We start from the raw sequence: 26,061 nt of genomic DNA, 5'->3' as shown, positions 1-26,061 counted from the left end.
AATACACACACACACAAATGGGAGAAGAAAGGCAAATAAATATCCCACAAGAAAAGAAAAACTGAGTAAATTCAAGTGTGTTTTATGTCCATCCTGTATTACAATACAGATGTTGTAAATTCATAAAGCATTTAACGCAAGGGGAAATGCTAGTGATACAAGCATTTGAATGAAATAAGAACTAAATTACACATACAATAGTGAGCTATACAAATAGGCGCACACACACATACACAGAAAATATACCAAAAATTTTAACTGTAATCAATTCTGGGCAGTAGGATTATGTTTTATTTTCTTCTTCATACACTTCTAAGAGTTGCATGGGGCTTCCCTGGTGGCTCAGATGGTAAAGAATCCAACTGCAACGAGGGAGACCTGGGTTGGATACCTAGATCCCTCCAGTGTTCTTGCCTGGAGAATCCCCATGGACAGAGGAGCCTGGTGGGCTACAGTCCACGGGGTCACACAGAGTCAGACACGACTGAGTGACCAAGCACAGCAGAGCACAAGAATTGCATATTTCCATTAGTGTAACTAATGAAAGGGGGAAGAGAGGACAGTAAAGTGCAAAATGCAAACTCAAAACCCTCTGGTAAGAACTCATGCCCCAATTAAAGTGATAAGATTCTGTTTTACTTCTGATTCTACAACTATGGTTATGTTAATAAAGATAAGCCTCTTTAAGTATTAATAGCCACAACCATACAAGTGAAAACGATTATGCCAATAACTGAAGCTGCAAACTTTGGCTTTAATGTTCCTGAAGATGTGGTTCAGTCTTCTCCGTTTGGAGCACTGTCACATCAAGAAGCAGAAACAACAGACTGGTTCAAAACTGGGAAAGGAGTATGTCGAGGCTGTATACTGTCACCCTGCTTATTTAACTTATATGCAGAGCATCATGCAAAATGCCAGGCTGGATGAATCACAAGCTGGAATCAAGATTGCTGGAAGAAATATCAACAACCTCAGATATGCATATGACTCAACCCTTATGGCAGAAATTGAAGAGGAACGGAAGAGCCTCTTGATGAAGGTGAAAGAGAAGACTGAAAAAGCTGGCTTAAAACTTAACACTCAAAAAACTAAGATTATGGCATTCAGTCCCATCACTTCATGGCAAACAGATGGGGAAGAAATGCAAACAGTGACAGACTTTATTTTCTGGGGCTCCAAAAACATTGTGGACAGTCACTGCAGCCATGAAACTGAAAGACGCTTGCTCCTTGGAAGAAAGGCCTTGACAACCTAGACCACGTGTTAAAAAGCAGAGACCTTATTTTGCCAACAAAGGTCAGTATTGTCAAAGCTATAGTTTTTCCAGTAGTCATGTATGGATGTGAGAGGTGGACTATAATGAAAGCTAAGCACCTCAGAATTGATACTTTTGAACTGTGGTGTTGGAGAAGACTCCTGAAAGTCCCTTAGACAGCAAAGAGATCAAATCAGTCCATCCTAAAGGAAATCAACCCTGAACATGTATTGGGAGGACTGATGCTGAAGCTCCAATACTTTGGCCACCTGATGCGACCAGTGGACTCACTGGAAAATAACCTGATGCTGGGAAAAGCTGAGGGCAGGAGGAGAAGGGAGCAACAGAGGATGAGATGGTTGGATGGCATCACCAACTCAATAGACATGAGTTTGAGCAAACTCTGGAAGATAGTGAAGAACAGGAAAGCCTAGCATGCTACAGTCCATGAGGTCGCAAACAGTCAACACAACTGAGTGACTGAACACCACCACCACATCAGAAAAGGTGTGACATCCATGCATTAGGCAAGGTTATCACACAGAAAAATCTCCATGCCAAATCTTTACTTATATCATAAACTTGTAGTAAAGTATGATTTGACTGTTAAAAAAAAAAAAAGACACAAATAGGAGGCAATGTTTATTCTATGCCAATGGAAATATTTAAAACACTGCTGAGAGAAATTAGAGATCTAAATAAATGGACAGATATACCATGTTAATAGATTGGAAGATACAACATTGCTATATGGCAATTCTCCCCATATTGAAATTCAATTTCAAAATGAAATTCAAATTCAATGCAATTATAATCCATATCCCAACATCTAATTCTAAAATTTATATAAAAAGGAAATGACCTAAAATTGTCAAAAACAATTAGGGAAAAGAACTTGGGGTCTTACTCTACCTTGACTTCTTACTCACTATAAGGCTCAGTAATCAAGACAATGTAGTACTAGGAAAAAGAAGAGAGAATTACATCAGTGCAACAGAACAGAGTATAGAAACAGACCCACACTTATATTGTCCAATATTTTCAACAAAGATGTCAAAGCAGGGAAGGAGGAAAGGAAAGAGGTTTTTCCTCAGCTTCACTGAGATACAACTGACAAAAATGCAAAGCATTTTAAAACAAGTGATGCTGGAACAAACAGATATAAATACAGGATGAGGGGGGTGACTTTCACATCACACCATAAACAAAATGGACCACAGACTGAAATGTGAAAGCTAGAATAACAAACCTCCTAGGAAAAGCCATAGGGAGGTATCTTAACAAGTTTAGTGCAGACCAAGATTTATCAGGACAAAGAAATCACTAACTATAAAAGGAAATATTGATCATTTTGATGAAGTTCAATATAAAAACTTCTGCGATCTCAAAGACATCACTAAAAAATAAATAAGCAAGCCACAAACTAAGAAAAGACACTTACAAATATACCTGACAAAGGACTTGTATTTAGAATATTAAAGAACTGCTGCAACTAAGTAAAAAAAAGATAAAACAACTCAATTTTTTAAATGGGCAAAAGCTTACAGTCATGTCCCAAATGGCAAAATAGTATGAAAAGTTGCTCAACATTATTAGTAATCAGGGAAATGCAAATTAAAACCACAATGAGATGTTACTATATATCCACTCCAATAACTAGAATGAAAATGACTGACGATACCAAGTGCTAGGATGTGGAAAAATTAAAATTGTCATATCATGCTGTTGCATACATAAAATTACACAGGTTTGGAAAAGTTTGCCAGTTCATTAAAAAATTAAAAATACATGCACCCTATATAACCCAGCACGTCCTCATAGTATTTATCCAAGAGAAATAAAAATATAGTTTTAGAGGTGTATGTGTGCATGTATCTCTCTCCATTTGTACAAAATGTCATAGTGGTTTTATTGGTAAATGAAAGCAACCTAAACAGCACTATCAACAGGTGAATGGATAAACAAAATGCAGTATATAACAATGTAATACCATTCAGTAGTGAAAAAGAAAAAGGGAAACTAATCCAAGCAACAATATGGAACGATCTAAAAATCATTATTCTATTATACTGATCTATAATCATTCTCTGAATCATTATTTGGAACCCAGCTGTGGGAAAGGTGGCTGCCTGGTCCCAAGTCAACCCGTCGAAAAGCTGGGCAATAACCTTCCAAGTCCTGCTCTGCGGGTAACTTACCGGTGGCCCAGTCTGGTAACCCTGTGGGAATGAACATGTGATTCTTTGAAATGTTAAAACAAAGACTTTTGTATAGACTTGTTAATAAAAAAATCATTATCCTGTATAAAACTAAGCCAGAATAGAGAGAGAGAACACTGTGTGATTACATACATCAAATTATAAAGAGTTCAAACTAATCCACAGGACAAGTTGCACAGAGACAGTGGAAGACAGGATGACTGAGAGAGGGACGTGAAGGGACTAGGGATGATGATAACGGTCCCTGCCCTGACTGCAGTGACAAGGGTATGAAAAGCTGTCAAATGCTGTCCCTTTAATGTGTGCAGTTTAGTATGTGCAAATTATACATCAATAAAGTCAAAAATACTTAAAGAAACAAGCAAACCAAAAAACTTTACAGTAAAGTTAGAGTTAGGAGTCCAGGCAGTGGCTATTCATGACAGTTTAGATGTACAGAGAAGTAAAATTAGGGGGGTTTCTGGCACACTGGTTATTTCCTTTTTCACCTGCATACTGGTTATACAAGAGTATTCAGCTTCTAGACACCTAATAAAGTGTGTATCAGTCAGTTCAGTTGCTCAGTTGTGTCCAACTCTTGGCGACTCCATGGACTGCAGCACGCCAGGCCTCCCTGTCCATCACCAACTCCCAGAGTTTACTCAAACTCATGTCCACTGAGTCCGTGATGCCATCCAACCATCTCATCCTCTGTCGTCCCCTTCTCCTCCGGCCTTCAATCTTCCCCAGCATCAGGGTCTTTTCAAATGAGTCAGCTCTTCGCATCAGGTGGCCAAAGTACTGGAGTTTCAGCTTCAGCATCAGTCCTTCCAATGAATATTGAGGACTGATTTCCTTTAGGATGGACTGGTTGGATCTCTTTGCAGTGCAAGGGACTCTCAAGAGTCTTCTCCAACACCACAGTTCAAAAACATCAATTCTTTGGCACTCAGCTTTCTTTACAGTCCAACTCTCACATCCATATATGACTACTGGAAAAACCACAGCTTTGACTAGACAGACCTTTATTGGCAGAGTAATGTCTCTGCTTTTTAATATGCCATCTAGGTTGGTCATTACTTTTCTTCTAAGGAGCAAAGCGTCTTTTAATTTCATAGCTGCAGTCACCATCTGCAGTGATTTTGGAGCCCCCCAAAATAAAGTCTGTCACTGTTGCCCCATCTATTTGCCATGAAGTGATGGGACCAGATGCCATGATCTTAGTTTTCTGAATGTTGAGTTTTAAGCCAACTTTTTCACTCTCCTCGTTCACTTTCATCAAGAGGCTCTAAAGTATGTTGTTCTTCAAATACAAGTCTTTATTTTATTTATTTATTTTTTTTAAGGGGGGAAAAATTATTTATTGACGATGGTAAAATTTAAGATAAAAAACAAAGATCAGTGTTTTGGAAAACCTGAATCTGCCACCTGGAGCTTGACAGCTTTCCAGTACTTGAAGATTTTTCTGATGATCAAGACTTTCTGAAGATTAATGAATGTGATTTTTTTGATATTATATAATGAAGAGTGTCAGTATTTCAAAGATCTGCACTCCAAAGCTAAATGAACCACTTTTTTCTTTCTTTTTTTTTTTTAATTTTTATTTTATTTATTTTTTTTATTAGTTGGAGGCTAATTACTTCACAACATTTCAGTGCGTTTTGTCATACATTGATATGAATCAGCCATAGAGTTACACGTATTCCCCATCCCGATCCCCCCTCCCCAAATACAAGTCTTTAAAAAGGGGAAGGACATCTACCTATGACCTAGAAATTCCACTCTGCTATGTAAGAGAAATGAAATATTTGTTTACAAACAGACTTGAACAAAAATATTCATGGCAGTTTTCTTCATAGTAGACCCAAACTGGAAACAGCCCAGGTGCCCATCAACAGGAACAGGATAAACAATCTATGGTACATTCAATATTCATACAGTTGAATATATTATGCCAGAATAAAAAACAATGTGGATAGATGTAAAAGCATCAGGTTGAGGGCAAGAAGTCAGAGACAAAGGAGCACATACATTTGATTCAACTAATATAAAATTCTAGAACAGGCAAAATAAACATGTGATGAAGCAACTGTGGCTGCAGTTGCAGTAGAGAAAGGGAAAGGGTACTGTCATAGAAATGAAAAAATGCTCACTATGAACAAGGAAAAATTATGTCACTTAACACTACTGAATTACTAAATTAAATTTTAAATGGGTACATTTAATTCACCTTAACTAATTCCTGAAAGCATAATGTAAAGTCCAAACTTAAGCTTCCAAAGTAAGCCAATAATTTCAATGATGGTAAAGGATAAATTTTATTAAGGTCTCATTTTGTCAAAATTTGTCTAATTTCTTCCACAAACATTTCTTTCCAATTAGTAAGAAAATCAGAATGTCTTGTCCCAAGTGCTTTATTTTTAAGATTGGTCTCATAAAAGTATACTGTACACTATGAAGTGGAACTTAATATGAAAGGCTCATTATTATCAACAATAATTCAATAAAAGTGTACAGTGATTTCCAAAATGGAGGTGATTATAACCCAGGAAGTATGACTGATGATCCATTAGGTCATAAAAAAATTAGGAGTTCCATTTACATTTAATCTTTATCTCAATACACACATGTATTTTAAGTACAATATAATGTAATACAATATATGTGTATCCTTAACATACAAAATGACACTGCCTTCTTCATTATGGCCACCTGTCAGAAAGTCACACATCACATATGTTAAGTAATCTAAGTATTCTGGTACTAAGTGATTCTAAATACTTGGCGGGAAGAGAGATAATATCGGCTGGTTTCTTTTTCAAAATTGAAATAAAGAACGCACCTTTTTGTAAACTGCTACAATGGACTGGTGTTTCAGGGAAGATACATTGTTACACTAAATGATTTTCTTAATAGAAACAATACTTGATGGAAAAACTATATTATAAAATCCTTCATGAAGCAGTTGCTTTGATCTCAACAAAATTAAGTTGAGGCGGGGAAAATAAGGTTTAACCTCAAAAGCAACTACTGCAGCTTGAAGCAGAAAAAGCACCAAAGCATTACATGATATTATTGATGTGGCTAAGGAGCGCCCATAAGTATTTTATACTAAACAGGTTTATTGGTGTCTCATGGCAAAGTATTTTAAAAGTGTTATCAAAATTTTGCAGAGTAAAGTGGTACTATGAAGTGTTTTGATACTTGTTAAGAAAAAGAAATACCTTTTAATTATTCAGTGATTGATATGAAAAATGAATAAAGTACATTAGAAGACATAATGTATGGTACATTAAGATACGTCAATCTGTTAAGTCAAGCAAATAAAAACTTTCTAAATTAAAAAAAAAAGTGTTATCAAATTTAACTTTAAAGGTGAGTTAAACATTTATCTTTACCAAAATAAAGTCTAAATTTGCTGATGTTCTGTGATAAGTGACTGTTAGCAGTTATTTTTAAAAACAATAACATGGTTAATCTATGTATACCTTAAAGGTAAAAGCAGCATTTTAAAACTTGGTAAGAAAATAACTGTATTCCAAAAGACGATAATGTATGTCATCTTGAAACCTCATACCTGCACTCTCTAAAAACAGAGAAACCACTTTCTAACAACTCTTTAAATGCCTTCCATACAGTTTCTGTGGATTTTGAATATATTTATTAAAAACATATAAACACAAATCTTCACATTGGTTTGCACAGGAAGGCAAACTTTGTTAGTCAAATCTGAATAACTGATGGACAGAAATTTAAAAATGAGTATCTCCATTTAGAAAGTATAGCCAAAGAAGCACTTTATAATCTTTAGGTGTATGTCCCTCCATGAGCTGCCTTTTAGCTAAGACAAGCATTAAAACCAAGCACCAAAATAAATAGATTTAAGATTCAGACTTTAGAATTTTTGTATTACTAAGCAGTAAAACCAAGATTTTTCAAACATAATGCATCGTATTCATTATGCCTGCTTTAAAAATACATATATTTATTTTCAAAACTTAGGGTAAACAAAAAGCTTTTTGAGCTATTAGTAACATTTATAAAGCACTCTATTCACAGATAACAGGGATCACTGATTCCCTTCACAAATCTCTAAAGTCACTTGTTACATTATAAAATAAACCAAATAAGCCGAGAAAGAATTCTTCTTTATAAATAAAATAAACATTATTAGATTTTTATGGATCCTTTCAGAGATGTAACACCAACTATAACGTATTCTTCAAATAATGGCTTTCATTTAATCCTTTTTCACTGCATTTCTGTTGTATTTAAGGGACTAAGAGACATTTCAGATGAGTAAAACTGGATTCAATACTCCAGACTTGGGTATTTAAGACAGTACACAGTTATCAACAACATAGGGCAAATCAAGTAAGATCTAGAGGAATGAAGAAGGCAAAGAATTCTAGCTGGTATCAAACAGCTTCACAAAGGTGGATGGCAATGGAACTGGGACTCAAAAGATGTGTAGGATTTTAACTAGAAAAATTAGGAAAAATAAACCATGCTTGGAACCATGGATAGATGCAAGTACAATCTGGGACACTTAAAGAATACGCTGTATTTGCAAGTCATATTATTAGTGATTTTGCTGTACTGACTTAGCAGTTTTCTTCACATATCAAACTTAGTAAGATCATTCTAAACATAATTTCCAAAAAAGCATTCAATCTTCAAGCACAATACAAAATCATACTCCTGTAATTCTACAAAATATGAGTCTATTTCAATATGTTTACAGTTCTAATTTTCTCCAGATTTCACTATTCTTCACCAGGGGGCTTACATTTTAAGGGCCATGCAATGACATCAATTATGGGCCACCCAATCTTGCTTTTCTTCTCATGTAAAAGGACGACTATGGACGGAGGTTCATGACACTGTACAGGAGGCAGTGATCGAGACCATCCTCAAGACAAGGAAATGAAAAAAGGCAAACTGGTTGTCTGATGAGGCTTTACAAATAGCTGAGAAAAGAAGAGGAGCTAAAGGCAAAAGAGAAAAGGAAAGATAGACCCATTTGAAGGCAGAGTTCCAAAGAATAGCAAGGAGAGATAAGAAAGCCTTCCTCAATGATCAGTGCAAAGAAATAGAGGAAAACAACAGAATGGGGAAGACTAGAGATCTCTTCAAGAAAATTAGAGATACCAAGCGAACATTTCATGCAAAGATGGGCACAGTAAAGGACAGAAATGGTAGGGACCTAACAGAAGCAGAAGATATTCAGAAGAGGTGGCAAGAATACACAGAAGAACTATACAAAAAAGATCTTCATGACCCAGATAACCACGATGGTGTGATCACCCACCTAGAGCCAGACATCCTGGAATGCAAAGTCAAGTGGGCCTTAGGAAGCATCACTACGAACAAAGCTAGTGGAGGTGATGGAATTCCAGTTGAGCTATTTTAAATCCTAAAACATGATGCTGTGAAAGTGTTGCACTCGATATGACAGCAAATCTGGAAAACTGAGCAGTGGCCACAGGACTGGAAAAGGTCAGTTTTCATTCCAATCCCAAAGAAAGGCAATGCCAAAGAATGTTCAACCTACCGCACAACTGCACTAGTTTCACACACTAGAAATGTAACGCGCAAAATTCTCCAAGTTAGGCTTCAACAGTATGTGAACCGTGAACTTCCAGATGTTCAAGCTGTACTTAGAAAAGGCAGAGGAACCAAAGATCAAATTGCCAACATTCGCTGGATCATCGAAAAAGCAAGCGAGTTCCAGAAAAACATCTACTTTTGCTTTATTGACTATGCCAAAGCCTCTGTGTGGATCACAACAAACTGAAAAATTCTTCAAGAGATGGGACTATCAGACCACCTTACCTGCCTCCTGAGAAATCTGTATTCAGGGTCAAGAAGCAACAGTTAGAACTTGACATGGAACAACAGACTGGTTCTAAATCAGGAAAGGAGTATGTCAAGGCTGTACATTGTCACCCTGCTTATTTAACTTATATGCAGAGTACATCATGTGAAATGCCGGGCTGGATGAAGCACAAGCTGGAATCAAGATTGTCGGGAGAAACATCAATAACCTCAGATATGCAGATGACACCACTCTTATGGCAGAAAGTGAAGATGAACTAAAGAGCCTCTTGATGAAAGTGAAAGAGAAGAGTGGAAAAGTTGGCTTAAAGCTCAACATTCAGAAAACTAAGATCATGGCATCTGGTCCCATCACTTCATGGCAAATAGATGGGAAAACAATGGAAACAGTGAGAGACTTTATTTTGGGGGGCTCCAAAATCACTGCAGATGGTGAGAGCAGCCATGAAATTAAAAGATACTTGCTCCTTGGAAGGAAAATTATGACCAACCTAGACAACGTATTAAAAAGCAGAGACATTACATTGCCAATAAAGGTCTGTCTAGTCAAAGCTATGGATGTGATGCATGTGTAGTCATGCATGGATGTGAGAGTTGGACTATAAAGAAAACTGAGTGCCAAAGAATTTATGTTTTTCAACTGTGGTGTTGCAAAAGACTCTTGAGAGTCCCTTGCGCTGCAAAGAGATCCAACCAGTCAATCCTAAAGGAAAACAGTCCTGAATATTCACTGGAAGGACTGATGCTGAAGCTCCAATACTTTGGCCACCTGATGACAAGAACCGACTCGCTGGAAAAAGACCTTGATGCTGGGAAAGACGGAAGGCGGGAGGAGAAGGGGACGACAGAGGATGTGATGGTTGGATGGCATCACCAACATGATGGACATGAGTTTAAGTAGGCTCCAGGACTTGGTGATGGACAAGGAAGCCTAACGTGCTGCAGTCCATGGGGTCACAAACAGTTGGACACGACTGAGCGACTGAACTGAACTGAAAGGGATGACCTGTCCCTTCTTTTCCAAGCCTAACTATTCACCCATTTTAGCTGGTGCTAGTGGTAAAGAACCCACCAGCCAGTGCCGGAGACATAAGAGACACGGATTTGATCCCTGGCTCGGGAATATCCCCTGGAGAAGGCAATGGCAACCCACTCCAGTATTTTTGCCTGGAGGATCCCATGGACAGAGGAGCCTGGTGGGCTACACGGTCCATGGGGTGGACACAACTGAAGTGACAGCACACACACACACACAGTTTCTTTAGACTCTGCTCCCTTAATTACATTCTCTACTGAATCCTTGTATCCTGCATTTAAATTAACATTCTCTCTATTTTGGAGGGGAGAATATCTCTCTCTTTCTTTTCTCCATTATGTATATCTCTGCCTAAAGCATAGCTAACAGTAAATGTTTTATGAATAGCAGAATATATAATGAGTTTTAAAAAGTCAATTTTTAAGTTATGAGTGATGTATTTTAAGACACCTGTCCCAAAGTGTGGTAAATAATATATCTTAAAAGAATAGTGATAAGAGCATGGGATGAAGCTTAGACATCACATAATTGGGGGTTTTCTAATATTTCACAACACAACAAAACTTTTCCAGAAGAAATCTTATTCAGCATGCCAAATATATATAACTACAGAAGCACTATTAATACCACTTCATGTTCAAATACATTATAATTTGTTACAAACTCGAAGAGACAAATTGAGTGTTAGAGATGTTAGTTACTCTTGACACCTAAGCAACCCATTTATTTCCATAGTAGTTGAAAGTAGGTAGCAGCTTTTGTTTTGTTTTGTTAGTAGCTTTTAATGGTTTGCTTATCCTAGTGTCTGGATATGCTTCAATTAAATTAATTAATAAAGATATAAATAAGACTTTTTCTTTCAATATGAGTTAGTAATCATATGTAAAAACTGCTTACAAGGCAAACAAGAAAAACCCAAACTTCCAATGAGCTATAAAACATCTGTAATACACCAGGACCTAGTGCTATATATTCATTTGTTACTAAACAAACTGACATACACAGGATGAGTATGCCCCAAAGGAACCGGCTTCAGTTGTGCCTGTCATTTAGCTGAACACAGTTCATGTACCATAGTAATGTATTGTTTAGACAATTCTATATGAATAGACTTGCACAGGACTCAAATTTTTTAAAAATTTACTGCAAACTACAACTTTCCTTACCTATTTAAAATTCACAAATAAGCAGAGACAGTAAAAGATGTTTTATTCTAAGGAATGCTTGCCCTCCCCCTGCCACAATAAACCAGGTATAACCATAAAACACTACTGTTTGCAATGTGACAAATTTTATATTTATGTACACAAGAGTGTTAAAATGGTGCTAGAAAAACTGGATATCCACAAGCAAAGGATGAAGCTGTACCCTTACCTAAAACCATATGCAAATATTATCTCAAAATGGATCATAGCGCTAAATATAATAGCTAAAACTATAGAACTCTTAGAAGAAAACACAGGTGGAAAGCTTCCTGAGACTGGATTTGGCAATGATTTCTTGGACACCAAAAGCACAGTCAACAAAAGAAAAAAACTGATGAAGTGGATATCATTAAAATGAAGGACTTTTGTACATCAAAGGACACTATCAACAGAGTAAAAAGGCAACCCATAGAAGAAGAAAAAATGTAAATCATGGATCTGATATGAGATTTAGTATCCAGAGTGTATAAAGAATTGCTATAATTCAACAACAACAAAACAATTTTTAAAACTGGCAAAGGACCTGGACAGACATTTCTACAAAGATACACAGATGGCCAATAAGCACAAGAAAAGATGCTCTACATCACTAATCATTAGGAAAAATGCAAATCATAACCACAAAGAGATGCCACTTCATTAAGTGGCACTCATTAAGTGAAGTGAAAGTTACTCAGTCGTGTCCAACTCTTTGTGACCCCATGGAATTCTCCAGGCCAGAATATTGGAGTGGGTAGCCGTTCCCTTCTCCAGGGGATCTTCCCAACCCACGGATTGAACCCAGGTCTCCTGCATTGCCGGCGGATTCTTTACCACCAGGAATGGCTATTATCAAAATCACAGAAAACGACAAGTGTTGAGGTGAGGATGTGGAGAAACTGGAACCCTTGTGCTGGCAGGACTGTAAAATGCTGCAGCTGCTGTAGAAAACGGTGTGGCGGTTCCTCAAAAGTTCAACACAAAATTACCATATGATCCAGCAGTTCCACTTCTGGGTATATATCCCGAAGAAGTGAAAGCAGGGACTTGAACAGATGTGTGTACACCAAAGTTCAGAGCAGTATTACAACAGCCAAAAGGTGGAAACCAAATGTCCATCTACAGATGAACAAACAAAATGGGATATATATACATATATATACACACACACACACAGACACACACACACACAATGGACTGTTATTCAGCCTTAAAAAGGAATGCAATTCTGATTCATGCTCCAGCACGGATGAACCTTGAAGACATTACCCTAAGCGAAATGAGTCAGATACAAAATAAATATTACATGATCTCATTTATAAGATATATCTAGAGTAGTCAAATCACAGAGACAAAGTAGAAAAGTGTTATCAAGGGCCAGAGGGAAAGGGGTTGGGGAGTTAATGTTTAATGGATACAGTTTCAGTATAGGAGGATGAAAAGGTTCTAGAGATCGACAATCATGACGTGTGCACAACTATATAAAAGTATTTAATACCACTGAACTGTACATTTAAAAATGATTAAAATGAAAAAAATGATTAAAATGGTAAATTTTATGCTGTATGTGTCATGCATGTGTGCTGTCGTGTTGGATTCTCTGCAACCCCATGGACTACAGCCCACCAGGTTCCTCTGCCCATTGGCTTCTTCAGGCAAGAATACTGGAGTAGGTTGCCATTTCCTCCTCCAGGGGACCTTGTCGACTTAGGGATCAAACCTAGGTCTCCTGCATTAGCAGGCGGATTCCTTACCATGGAGCCACCTGGGAAACCCTTTATGTGGTATATTTTACCACACACACACACACACACACACAAAATATATATATAGTGTGTTTTTTATTTTTTATTGGCAATATAGGAATGCCATAAGGAACATAAGCTTACGAGTTATGCTATCTGTTTTCAAACACAGCTCTGCCACTTTATAGCTCTGTAGCCTGTGCCTTTTTTCTCAAACGGTTACAGAACCTGTATCATAGGATTACAGCAAGGATGAAGCCAATACATGTAAAGTACTTAAAACAATGTATGTCATAAAATAGGTCCTTTTTATTGGAGCCCTTGGTGGCTCAGACAGTAGTTTGCCTGCAGTGTGGGAGACCCCAGATCGATTCCTGGGTCGGGAGGACCCGGGAAGATCCTGAGTTGCGAAGACCCCCTGGAGAAGGCAATGGCAACCCACTCCAGTGTTCCTATAGGTTTAAAACACATTTTAAATGAGATTAAACTCAAACAGCTGGAGTACCTCTGAAGGTCCTCCTCAAAATTACAGACCTCAGTAAAACGTAGACTGAAAACCAGTGATTTAACCCAATTTCTCATTTTACTGGTAAAGGAATTGCGAGTTCAAGGTATATGAACTCACATAGCTTGTTTGCTAACATTAATCTTCTTAGAATAAGAATTTGAGGTCAAAAAAAAAAAAAAAAAGAATTTGAGGTCAATGATACTAATGCTCAAATTCAACTACTTCAGAACCAAGTACAGTCATGAGATTTTATAATATATGTCCAAGAGTCTGAATAATAGTGTGATAGTCATCTACCATGCTAATCTAATGAATAATTACGCGTGGGGTGGAAATCAAAAGGTAGCCAAACCAAAAGAAAAGTCAGTTTAATTAGTTTCAAAGACACCGCTTCTGAAAATGAAGTGTTAAAATATTTGTGAAAACAAGTGATACTGACCAAGAGTTTGAGACACACCCAATAGGTCCTCACTACTCCGTGCCTTTCAGCCAGTTACTTGCCACATAATAATCTTAATGCAACCACTGACTCTGAAATATCAGCAGCTTTTTCTACCAAACAGAACTAATATGCATCATAAGGAAATACCTACAAATAATTCCTTATTAAATTCAAACAGGAGAGAGCAGCAGTCCAAATAACACAAAATGTTTCATCCAAAAAATCATGTGTTGAACTGTGTAGACATATCTGTACTTACAGGCTAGGTCTGTTTTCTGGGAAATTCACAACACAGAAAGCAAAATAACAGACAATCTTTGAAGGTCAGATGAACAAGAGCTAAAAAACCTGAGCGTCTCTAATTTTGCCCTTCCCCCACGGCTCTTCCTCCTCAAGGCCTCTCTCAAAGGAGAACGCCACCCCCACTCGGAATGCCCTCATCTCCATCTACACCAGCTGAAATCCTACTCATCCTTCAAGGTCCCACTTAAACGCCACAGCTTCCACGGATTTCCCCCCAGTGCTCCCAATTTAGAATCATTCCCTCGCCTCTTCACTTCCCTATTTTGCACCTCTAGTTCAACATTTAATTATGTAATGTTTGGCATTACCATTACCTACATTCACTTCTTTCCCCACCTTCCCCCAAGAAAATCTTAGGCACAGCAGGCTAGAGAGGAAGGGAATTAACATTTGTTAAACATCTTTGGTGCCCTGCCAGGTGCTAGGCATTCTGCACACATTATCTCATTTAATCCGTTTGACAACCACCTCCAGAGGCAAGCAGGTGGTCTTAGTTATTCCCATTTTACTGACTGAGAAGCATACTGTTGAGAGTGCAATAGCTTATCCAACGTCACACTACCAGCCAATTCCAGTGTATACGGAGCAGCTGGTTCCCCTGGCTTCAAAGACCTCTTTCGAAACACCACGATAAGCTACAGTCTTGTTCACTTTATGTCCTCCACCCTGCCTAACAGATCGCAGCTATTCCATAAATACTTGCTGAACTGAGTATTCCTCCGGACTCACTGCCACCTTTTTACCACCACGATCACGCCCCACCCCTAACCGGTTAGCTTACTGTTCCCTAACAGCGGACTTTACACACATCTCCAAGACAAACGCTGCAGACAACACCAACCCTTACCGGGAGGCACAGGGAAGAACCGTTCGGTTCTCTCAGCTTTTCCCCAACGGCTCTTCCCACACAATATACGAGAGCCATACAAAGTCACATTTGATGCAACGCTTACACCCTTCCTCAAAGCTCTTATTTCATCCTAAGCCACGTCTTCGTGCTTACAAGCAATGACTTATGCGGTTTCCAGCTCACACAGTGGGGACACCCTAAGACGCTGTCTGAATAAGAAACCACATCTCTCAAACCGTCTTAAGACGAAGGCACCCTGATATTACTTCACTGCCTTCCATCTCCTCTTGCCCCCCCGCCCCCCACCATGAGCTGCAGTTTGGATTTCCGGCGGGAATGCACACACACACACACAGATGAGATGGGCTCAAAAGCCATGGAGCAATTACTTAGCTTGCCTAATTAGAAAGAAAACACGGAAGGTGCCCCGCCTTTCTCAATCTCTGCACTGAACTCATTTACGAAAGATGCGGGGCACCGAAATCCGAGGAACCCCAGACACCGAATCACTGGTTTCTGCGGCTATTCGGGGGAAGGAAGAGTCCTTGCCTCCCCGCGGTCCCGGGCCACCAGCCCCCAGAGCCGGGTCGGAGAAGCCCAACCGCACCCTCCCCAGGCGGCCTTGCATCTCATTGTCTCCCTCTGTCGCGGCCCCCGGGGGCGCAGGGTGCAGCCCGAGCCCCGCTGACCCCCACCCACCGGCCGGGCGAGGTCCCACCAGCCCCGGCCCCGACCCCACCCCAGGCTCGGCCGCCCGCACCGCGTCCGGATGGCGGGGCCGGGCGCCGGGAAAATGGAGGCGGGAGCGACGGCTGCGCTTCCCAGCCCCGCGCCCCGCCAGCTCCCTCGGCCGGCCCCGAGGGCGAGGCTGAGCACTCACCGCGGCAACGGCTCGGTCCTCCGGCGGGCACGGCTCCGGAACGGCCCCGGGCTGGGCAGCCGCTGCCGCCGCCTCCTTGTCAGGCGCGGCGCTCCTTCCCGGGAGACGCCGCGAGCGCCCGCAGCTCCCGCGCCGCGCGCTCCGTGACTGACTGACTGACTGACCGGCCGGGCGGCGGCGGCGGCGGGGGCGGGGCGGCGCGCGCGGCGGGCGGGGCGGCCGCAGCGCCCGGCGGCGGCAGAGCCGAGTGCGGCCGCGTCCGGCCGAGACGCAGAAGGCGGGGCTGAGGGCCGGGCGGCCGACGGGCGGACAGACTCGCGCCCGGCCGCTCGCTCCCCGCCGCCCCCCGCCCGTCGCCAGCCACTCACTTCCGGCGAAGGCAGCCGAGCCCGCCCCCCGGGCGCCTGCTGCGAGCGCCCCCTGCCCGCGCCCCCTGGCCCGCCTCGCTCTCCACAGCCCCAGGCGCCCGACCGCACCCAGCCCCGGCCGCCGGCGCTCCGCCTGTCCTCCGCGCGTCCCTGGGAACCGCCTCCAGGAACCAGTGAATCAGAGAATGAATGAGTGAGGGAGGAAAATTCCGGGGCTGTGCCTCCCTGCTCGCTTTTCCTTGGAAGCAGGCCCAGCGGCCTCTGTCCGAGGGCCCGGGGACCCAAAGCCTTGACCGCGTCTGTCAGGGACCTGCTGGAGTATCCCTAGACTCCTGCAACCCATCAGACGGGGTCTCAGGCACTTAAAGGACCGCAGTCATTGCAGTCTGGGAGGCCTTTTTTTAGGCAGTCCCATTTTGGCCAACAGCTCTCTGTAGTTTTATGCACTATGTTAGGAAGCTTTTAGAAATTGGACATTTCAGTTATTCTCGATTACTTCTTAACTTTGCAGTTTGCTTACCTTGTGTTCTTAATTTCTGTCTCACATACACACCCCTTATTGAAACGGTTTGGGAGTAAGGTCGTGGCATCTTTATTACCAAACTCTAAGTTACTTGGATACTGCTTATTTCGATGTAGACTTGACTTAGACTTTAAAATTCTGTTTGTGTCTTTATTTTGACCTTCTAATTAAAAGGACAAAATTTTAAAAATAAAATAAAAGAAGGACAAAATAGAATTAAATCATTTTTGCCTGGCTACGTGCAAAGCAGATTTGTTGACATCATTAAGACAATTAACAAGTCGGGAGTGTGACCTGGAATTAGTTGCAGTGAACATTTCTTTTTCATGTCTTCCCATATGCTTGCTAAGTAAGAGTATTTGTATCTTTAATTTTCACAAAGAATTGACTGTACATTTCTGAGATCCTGGCTCCCTTTGTAAGAACCAGAGTGTTCATTTCTCTGTCCTGGGGCCAAATCCTGGTTTGGCTAATTACATTCCTTCTTTCAGATATTCTTGAGAGCTTTGAAGTGGTTTGGTCTCTTGCACAATCTGTTTCAAACTGGTACACAATCTGTTTCAAACTGGTATTTAGAACCATACAATACAGTTACCAGTTGCATTTCACACTTGAGTTATCTGTACATTAGTAACAAAACTGCAATTTTGTATTTTAAGTCTAGACGGTACTTTAATATTCTTGTGTAGAATAATAGTATCTCATAAATGAAGATGCTGCTGCTGACCAATTCTTTTTTTTTTAACTTTTTATTTTATATTGGAGTATAGCCAATTAACAATGTTAATTAACAATGTAATAGTTAACAGTTAACAATGTAATAGTTTTAGGTGGACTTACAGCCTTCTGTTCCTTGTGGAGTTCATCATTCATTACCTCGAATCATAATTATTTCAGTAAGTTATGGTCTTTCCTAATGAATGTAATGCAATAGTTAATTCAGCCTTCTGTCTTCCATAATGTCTAGTATAGTACCTTGCACAATAAGTATTTTAAAATATTAATAAATACTTTAAACATTTTGATAAGTGATAATTCATACAAATCTGTCTCTAGCTTCTTACCCCATACCCCTCATGACCCGGTTTGTTGGGATTATGCACACCTGAGTGCAAAACCTAATAACACCATATTCTCATCAAATGCTACTTATGAGGCTGTATGATAACTACACAGGGAAGATATTCTCTTCATCGAAACCTTTATTTTTAAAATTTTTTATTGTAGTGGTTTTTGCCATACATTGACATGAATCAGCCATGGATTTACATGTGTTCCCCATCCTGATCCCCCCTCACGCCTCCCTCTCCATCCCATCCCTCTGGGTCTTCCCAGTGCACCAGCCCTGAGCACTTGTCTCATGCATCCAACGTAGGCTGGTGATCTGTTTCACCCTTGATAGTATACTTGTTTCAATGCTGTTCTCTCTGGACATCCCACCCTTGCCTTCTCCCACAGAGTCCAAAATTCTGTTCTGTACATCTGTGTCTCTTTTTCTGTTTTGCATATAGGGTTATTGTTACCATCTTTTAAAATTCCATATATATGCATTGGTATACTGTATTGGTCTTTATCTTTCTGGCTTACTTCAGTCAGTATAATGGGCTCCAGTTTCATCCGTCTCATTAGAGCTGATTCAAATGAATTCTTTTTAATGGCTGAGTAATATTCCATTGTGTATATGTACCACAGCTTCCTTATCCATTCGTCTGCTGATGGGCATCTAGGTTGCTTCCATGACCTGGCTATCATAAACAGTGCTGTGATGAACATTGGGGTACACGTGTCTCTTTCAGATCTGGTTTCCTCAGTGTGTATGCCCAGAAGTGGTATTGCTGGGTAATATGGCAGTTCTATTTCCAGTTTTTTAAGGAATCTCCACACTGTTCTCCATAGTGTCATCAAAACCTTTAAATAGACCGTTAGGGATGGGATGGAGAGGGAGGTGGAAGAGGGGATCAGGAAGGGAAACATGTAAATCCATGGCTGATTCATGTCAATGTATGGCAAAAACCACTACAATATTGTAATTAGCCTCCAACTAATAAAAATAAATGGGGGAAAAAAATAAAAATTAAAAATAGACCATTGAGTGTTTTTAGACAGCCCCTAGCTCTCTCCTCCCAGGGCTTAGGTTGATCAAACCTAATCAGAAAACAGTCACTTTCAGCTGGTAAACAGGTTTTCATCAGTTCCTTTGAACCATAAAATCATTCATTCAACAAGGGTTTTATTGAGCTTTAACTAAGGCCTACGAATATAAAGACAAGATGGTTTCAGCCCTCAAAAGCACATGGTCATATTACCTTATGTAAAATAGATCGCTAGTGGGAAGTTGCCGTGTAGTGTGGGAACTCAGCAGAGTGCTGGGACAACCTGGAAGGATGGCTGGGAGGTTCAGGAGGAGGGGTCGTGTATACTTACGGCTGATTCACATTGTTGTATGGTGGACACTAACACAGCATGGTAAAGCAATTATCCTCCAAATCATAAAATAAAAAAGCACGTGGTCTAGTGAATAAAGTTGGCAAAGAAATCACAATTGGAACACTGTATGGAGTCTATTCCCAGATCAGGACAGCCTCCCCAGGGGAGGGGATTTTGAATGTTCACGGACAGAGAGGAGCTAGCCAGATGAAGAAGGAGGAAACAGGCATTCCAGACAAGGGCAGGTATAGAGGCACAAAAGAGCACAACGCCTGGGAGTTTCTACAGGTTGCTTCATATTGTCAGGACAGGTACAGGGAAGGGTCAAAGAGGTGAGTGGAAAAGGCAGAAGGATCTCATCAACAAAGGGGCTCATGTGCTAAACTGAGGAGTTTGAACTTGATACTTTGGGAAATCATAAATAATACCAAAAATCTTTGGAGTATTTTAATTAATAAATTGGAGAGGGAAATGGCAACCCACTCCAACATTCTTGCCTGGAGAATTCCATGGACAGAGTAGCCTGGCGGGCTATTGTCCATGGGGTCTCAAGGAATCGGACGTGACTGAGCAACTAACACGAACACACACAATTAATTAAAAAAAATATAAAATATTTTGAATATTTTAAGTGTCAGAACAACTGGGTTAGTGTTTTGAAGACCGACGAATCCAGACTAGGGGCATGAGTATGTTAGGAGGGGATGGCAACATCCCAGAAAAGCTATGTTGTTAGTCTCCATAATGGCAGAGGCAAGGAAATGGTGAGCAGGGATCAGATGGCAGAAATACTAAGGAGGTGGGATCCACAGACTTTGATGTATGATTAGGTATGAGCAAGCAGATGAGAGGGGGACACTTAAGATGACCCTCAGGATTCTGGTTTGGGAGACAGACTGGGTGGCAGAGGTGGCCTTCTCTGAAATAAAGACCACAGAAAGAAGAGCAGGTCTCAGGGGACTGGCTGGATATCTGTGCAAGAAAGAGCAGCTCATACATCCAGGCAGCTCAAAGGATCTTAGTCAAAGTGTGTTTTTTGGAACTCTAGTTCTACAGGATTTTAGTAGGTGTGATTCCAAAAAATAAAAATTCTCTCTAATCAAATAAAGAAGAAATGTTAAAGTTTGATGGGTTTCTAAACTGGAGGGGTTTTCAGTAGTGTTAATATGCTAATATGAGCTGAGAACTTCTAAGAGGTAACTGTTCTTTCAGAAATTTGAAGTGTTTCCCTAATGTATTTGACCTTGAGATGCTTTTTTCAATGGGATATCTCACAGGACATGTGTTCAATAGAACAGACCTTGGGGAATGCTAACCTAAACAAGATTTCTGGTTTATAGTAGAAAAAACTACAGACCCTCCAGCTGAAGTGACTTGCCTAAAGTTAAATAACCATTGCTGGAAGATATGGGCTAGAATCCATATTTTCTGACCTCACTCACATGCTGTTTGTACTGCCAATGCTTTATAAATTGCAAATTCATTTCAGTACCTTCAACCAATCCTGGGGGGTGGGGGGGAGGGGAAGATTCTATAAAAGAATTAGGAAATACATCCTTTCAAATGAAGTTTCAAATCAGTAGTTTTTTAAGCGATGCTAATTTTGAATGATTACCACTTTGCACTCTGCTCAGTTGTTCAGTCATGTCCAACTCTTTTCGACTCCAGGGATTGTAGCCTGCCAGGCTCCTCTGTCCATGGCGATCCTCCAGGCAAAAATATTGGTGTGGGTTGCCATGCTCTTCTCCAGAGGATCTTCCCAACCCAGGGATTGAAACTGGTCTCCCGCATTGCAGGAGGATTCTTTACCGTCTGAGCCACCAGGGAAACCCAATTACTACTTTAAGTAAGACGAAAAGATTTGTACATCGGAAAAGTGGGGCAAATTATTACCTTAGTATTATCTTCCTGATAATTCAGCAGGAGCCTTATAGAATGAAATCACCTAGCCAAATAGGACATTCTTCTAGCTGCCCTAGCCCTGAGGTAGCTTTGAATAAAATAAACTTTCAGGAACAGATAGAAATATTAAAAGTCTACCCAGAAATTTCAGTGTTGATCCACCTTCTCCTTCATACTGAATGAAAGGACAGGTTCTAGAATGTGGTGAGACTTTGAAAATCCACACCAGATTTTGACTTCCTCTCTGGCACAGTTCCTCTGATTCTGAAAACTCTTAATAGCTAATGGTTGGGAAGGTTTTTAGATCCTAATTTCATAGTCCTATTTCCCAGAGGAGAAGCTTTAGTACTTCCTATTCTTAGAAAAACAAGACAAATTGTTTGTTCCCAAGAGACTTCTTGGGACCATAGGACAGCTTTCATTTTAAGAGTAGTTTCTATAGACAATACTTTTGAAACTCATTATCGCAGTCAATTTATGTTTCAGCAATATCATAAAGTATTTGCTTCATTTCCAAATGCTGTATTCACTTTTAGTAGGCAGACCAAGGACCATCAGACCAAGGTCCATCACCAATGGACCAAGGACCATTCATTAGAATTATGAATAATTTTTTTTTTTACTTAAAGAATAAGTAGTTGCAAGTAATGAAAAGAATGCTTATTAATTAATTAACATATCAGAACTATTTCCTTAGTGTTCACTATGTCCCCAGCTCTGTTGTATCACTTTAAGGAGCACTGGAGAAATACAAAATACAGTCTCTGATTTTCTAAAATGACCCCACCCATTGTTGGCAAGGATGAAAAGAAACATGCTCTCATATTCTGCAGGTGGGAATATAAACTGTTACAACCTTTTTCTGGAGGGCAGTTAAACACTAGACAAAAATACCGTGAAATGTGCCTATCTTTGATCAAGCAATTTCTCTTCTATGAATTTAATTCCAAGGAGTAAGAACAAAACATTAGCTAGGGTATTATGGGATGCTGGCAAATAATTGGAAATTCCCTAAATACCCAGCAATGAGTTTATGAAAATGACAATTTCTAAAAGGAGAGTTTTTGATATGGAAAGGTGTTCACAATATGTTAATCAATAAAAAATTACAAACACTATATACAATGTGAACTCATGAAAAAATAAATAGGAAAAATCTAGAAGGAAATACAACAGGAGGACGAAAGTGTTTATTGCAGAGTGGAATGATTATGGTACTTTCTTTTATTTCTTTACCTTTTAATGATGAATGTACTGTTTTTAAAGTGTGGAATGATTATGGTACTTTCTTTTATTTCTTTACCTTTTAATGATAAATGTGTTGTTTTTAATTGGCCATTTAAATGAATGAACTAAATCAATATTTATGAAGATAAATCTCTAAGACACAATGTTGAAGATAACACACAAAGCATATATTAATAAAAATAAAGTTCATTTTAATTTAGAAAAGGATCTCTGTGTTGATGAGAAAGAAACTGTTGAGAGAAGGCAAAGACACATGAAATAATCAGCAAACAATGAAATATTCAGCTCTGAAACAGATGGTAAGTACAACAGGAGTTATGAGAAGAGAGAAATGTCTAGGGTTGGAGCAGGTTAAGATGACTTCGTGGAAAAAGTGAGATTTAGCTGGAATCTGAATCTGAATGTCAAGGGGAGAGACAGAGAGACATTAATATAAGGTGAGGCAAGAGCCTCGCAGGGCCATCCTCGATACATCTCACCTCTATGAGCTGAATAGTAACAGCTATAGAACACTTGATCTCTGCCTGTGAGGGTGTTTCTGCTTCTTTCATACAAGTGGGATTTACATGCCTTGTATAATATAAATATATAGTAAATGGAGTATTACATATCCTTTGTAACATATATTTTTGAAGTTACACTAGATATTTTTTAAGAATAGCCCTTTGGGGGAGGGGTCATTTTATCTGGAAAATCTGTAGAACTGGACTTTCCCAGATATTTGCCTAGAACAAACACCAACTATTCTGCAAGAGCAGTTATCATAACCTGCCCCCTTGTTCTGATGTCCACAATCAGACCACAAATGAATTCAACCAATTGGAACTCAGCAATTCTCTGATTACACATGTTACAGAGTGCAATTTTTAAGCCACCCGTTCAATAACTAAACTACCACTCCTAGTATTAGCTACACATACTAACTAAAAGAGTGAATGAATTGTCTTTAGCGTCTAATAACAAACTAAAAAGTTATGCCCATCTCAAAAATGTCTGCAATGGGAAAGAACAGGCCAGACCATGAATGTCCACCCAGTATTCCTTTAGTGTGGAAGTACTGCCGGATCTAGAGTTGCCTTACAGTGGAGGAAAAGGTATTCCAAATGGGGGGGATGGTATAACAAATATATCAAGCAGAAAGAAGCAGGTCATTTTTAGTGAACAATGGGGAAAATGGTTTTACTAGCGCTGAAGTGGTCTATCTAGGAAGAGTGAGATGAAAGAAAGATGGAGTATGAAAGCCCTTGGAGACCAAGCAGTAGGTTTAGGAAACAGTTCTGTAGAGGGAATGATCAAGTCCATTCTTGACTATACCAGCCATGTCCCCAACTCTGAGCCTTTGCAGTTACCCTTCTCTTTGTCTGCAACGTCGTGTCCCCCATCTCTGTCTGTCCTTCTGTTTGTTACAGTTCAAATGTCTCCTCCATTATCCCCAGTTCCTCTGGAAAATGTTATTGGCTGCAACTATGTGGTCCCCAAAACTTTCCACGTCAGTACTGGAACTTTTTGTGCATGTGTCTGACTCCTCCATAAGGTCATGAATTCCTCAAAGGGCAGAGACTGTATCTTATTCACATACACATTTTCTCCAGCACCTTGCATGGCATCTTGTACCTACAGAAGTTCAGCAATGTTTGTCAAACTAAAAGATGAGAGATATTATTAGGAAACATCTGGCAACACTTTGAAAACTAGGTTAGAGTAACGGAAACAATTAGGGGAGCGCTGGTTGTATTAATCCATGTATGAAGTGATGAGGAATCAGAAAGGAGGGAAAGTAAAATACATTTGGAAAAAACTGAAAGGCACAGTTAACAGAGTGGACAAAGGCATGAAGGAGAGAAAGAGTCCAAGATAACCTCAGGGTGTCTAGGCTGGAAGAATGCTGAGAGCAGATAACTGATATCATTGCTACATCAACAGATAGATACTGAGCGCCTCTCAAGTTCAAGGTACTGTGCTGAGTGACAGGGAGGTCACAGGGAAGAGGAAGAGCCATTCTATACCCTAGGAAGTCAAATCATGTTATTTTACCAAAAGCAATTTAGATTCTCTTAGTATTATATTTTTATCATTTAACCCCTGTTTTTCCTTGATAATTCATTTAGGGGATTGATGAGTGAGTTAAGAAATGACTATCTCCCTTTGCTGCCTCATGGTCATATTTGTATGATTCTTTGAGCTGCTTGGGAAAAGTCATTTGAAAAATATGTCATGGAAAAACAAACAAAAGACAACAGATGAATAGCTGATCACTAGAACATTTGTTCAGTTATGTGCTTTGAGGCAAGGCTATGCCAAAGAACATGACATCACTGAAGTGCTGTCACTGATTTTCATCAGTCATGCTTTTCAAATGTCTCTAATTGTCCCTGCTTCACTGTTCTTTTTGCTACCATCCCTCTCAAGATTTTCATCATCTCAAAGTAGTTTTGCAAAAGTTTGCAGGTTTATCTTCCCCTACTTTCTCTCTTCTTCCTTTGAAACATCATGCATAATATGCCCCCCATTACAATGTTTTTATTTGAAAAACACACGCTACAAAACATCAAGTACTGTATGATTCTGATTTTGTTGAAAACGGAAAACCCCAACCCACAAACATACATACATACATTTATATCCATTGCATCACATATATATATATCCACTGTATTTGTTTCCTGTTGCTGTTGTAACAAATTACCATAAACTCAGTGTGGCTCAGACGGTAAAGCGTCTGCCTACAATGCAGGAGACCCGGGTTCAATCCCTGGGTCATGAAGATCTCCTGGAGAAGGAAATGGCAACCCACTCCAGTATTCTTGCCTGGAAAATCCCATGGATGGAGGAGCCTGGTGGGCTACAGTCCAAGGGGTCGCAAAGAGTCAGACATGACTGAGCGACTTCACTTTCACTCTTCACTTTCACTTTCACTTTCAGTTACTTAAAGCAACACAAAGATATTATCTTACAAATCTGGAGCTCAGAAGTCCAAAATCGGTCTCAGCTGGGTAAAATTAAGGTGTGGACAGAACTGCATTCCTTCTGAAAGTTTTGGGGAGAATCTGTTTCTTTTTTTTTTTTTTTTTTGAGAATCTTTCTTAGCCTTTTCTAGTTTGAAGAGGCTACCTAGACTCCTTAGCTCGTGGACCCATCCTCCATCTTCAAAGCCAGCAGAATAGCATCTTCTAACCTCCCTCCGTCTCTGACTACCCCTCCTGCCCCCGTCTTATAAGCGCCACTGTGATTACATTGAGCCCACCCAGATAACTCAGAACCATCCTTCCATCTCAAGATCCTTAACTTCATAACATCTGCAAATCCTTTGGGCCATGTAAAGTAACATATTCACAAATTCTGGGAACTGGGATG

The 26,061-nt window shown here is 40.0% G+C and overlaps 1 protein-coding gene across 5 annotated transcripts in view; it reads right to left on the bottom strand.

Moving 5' to 3' along the window:
• Positions 1-16,431, bottom strand: part of RAPH1 (Ras association (RalGDS/AF-6) and pleckstrin homology domains 1) — a 99,493-nt gene extending 83,062 nt beyond the window's left edge. For 2 of the 5 annotated variants that reach the window (XM_043910309.1, XM_043910311.1), the window contains exon 1: positions 16,240-16,421. The gene's annotated coding sequence lies outside the window, so the exon portion shown is untranslated. Of the gene's footprint in view, positions 1-16,239 lie in introns of all 5 variants that reach the window. The other 3 variants (XM_043910313.1, XM_043910312.1, XM_043910314.1) reach the window with 3 other exon arrangements.
• Positions 16,432-26,061: the final 9,630 nt, after the last annotated feature.

Source organism: Cervus elaphus, chromosome 8, assembly GCF_910594005.1.
Source record: "Cervus elaphus chromosome 8, mCerEla1.1, whole genome shotgun sequence".
In the NCBI taxonomy this organism is placed as follows: domain Eukaryota; kingdom Metazoa; phylum Chordata; class Mammalia; order Artiodactyla; family Cervidae; genus Cervus; species Cervus elaphus.
This window is presented reverse-complemented; position numbering and strand designations above follow the sequence as displayed.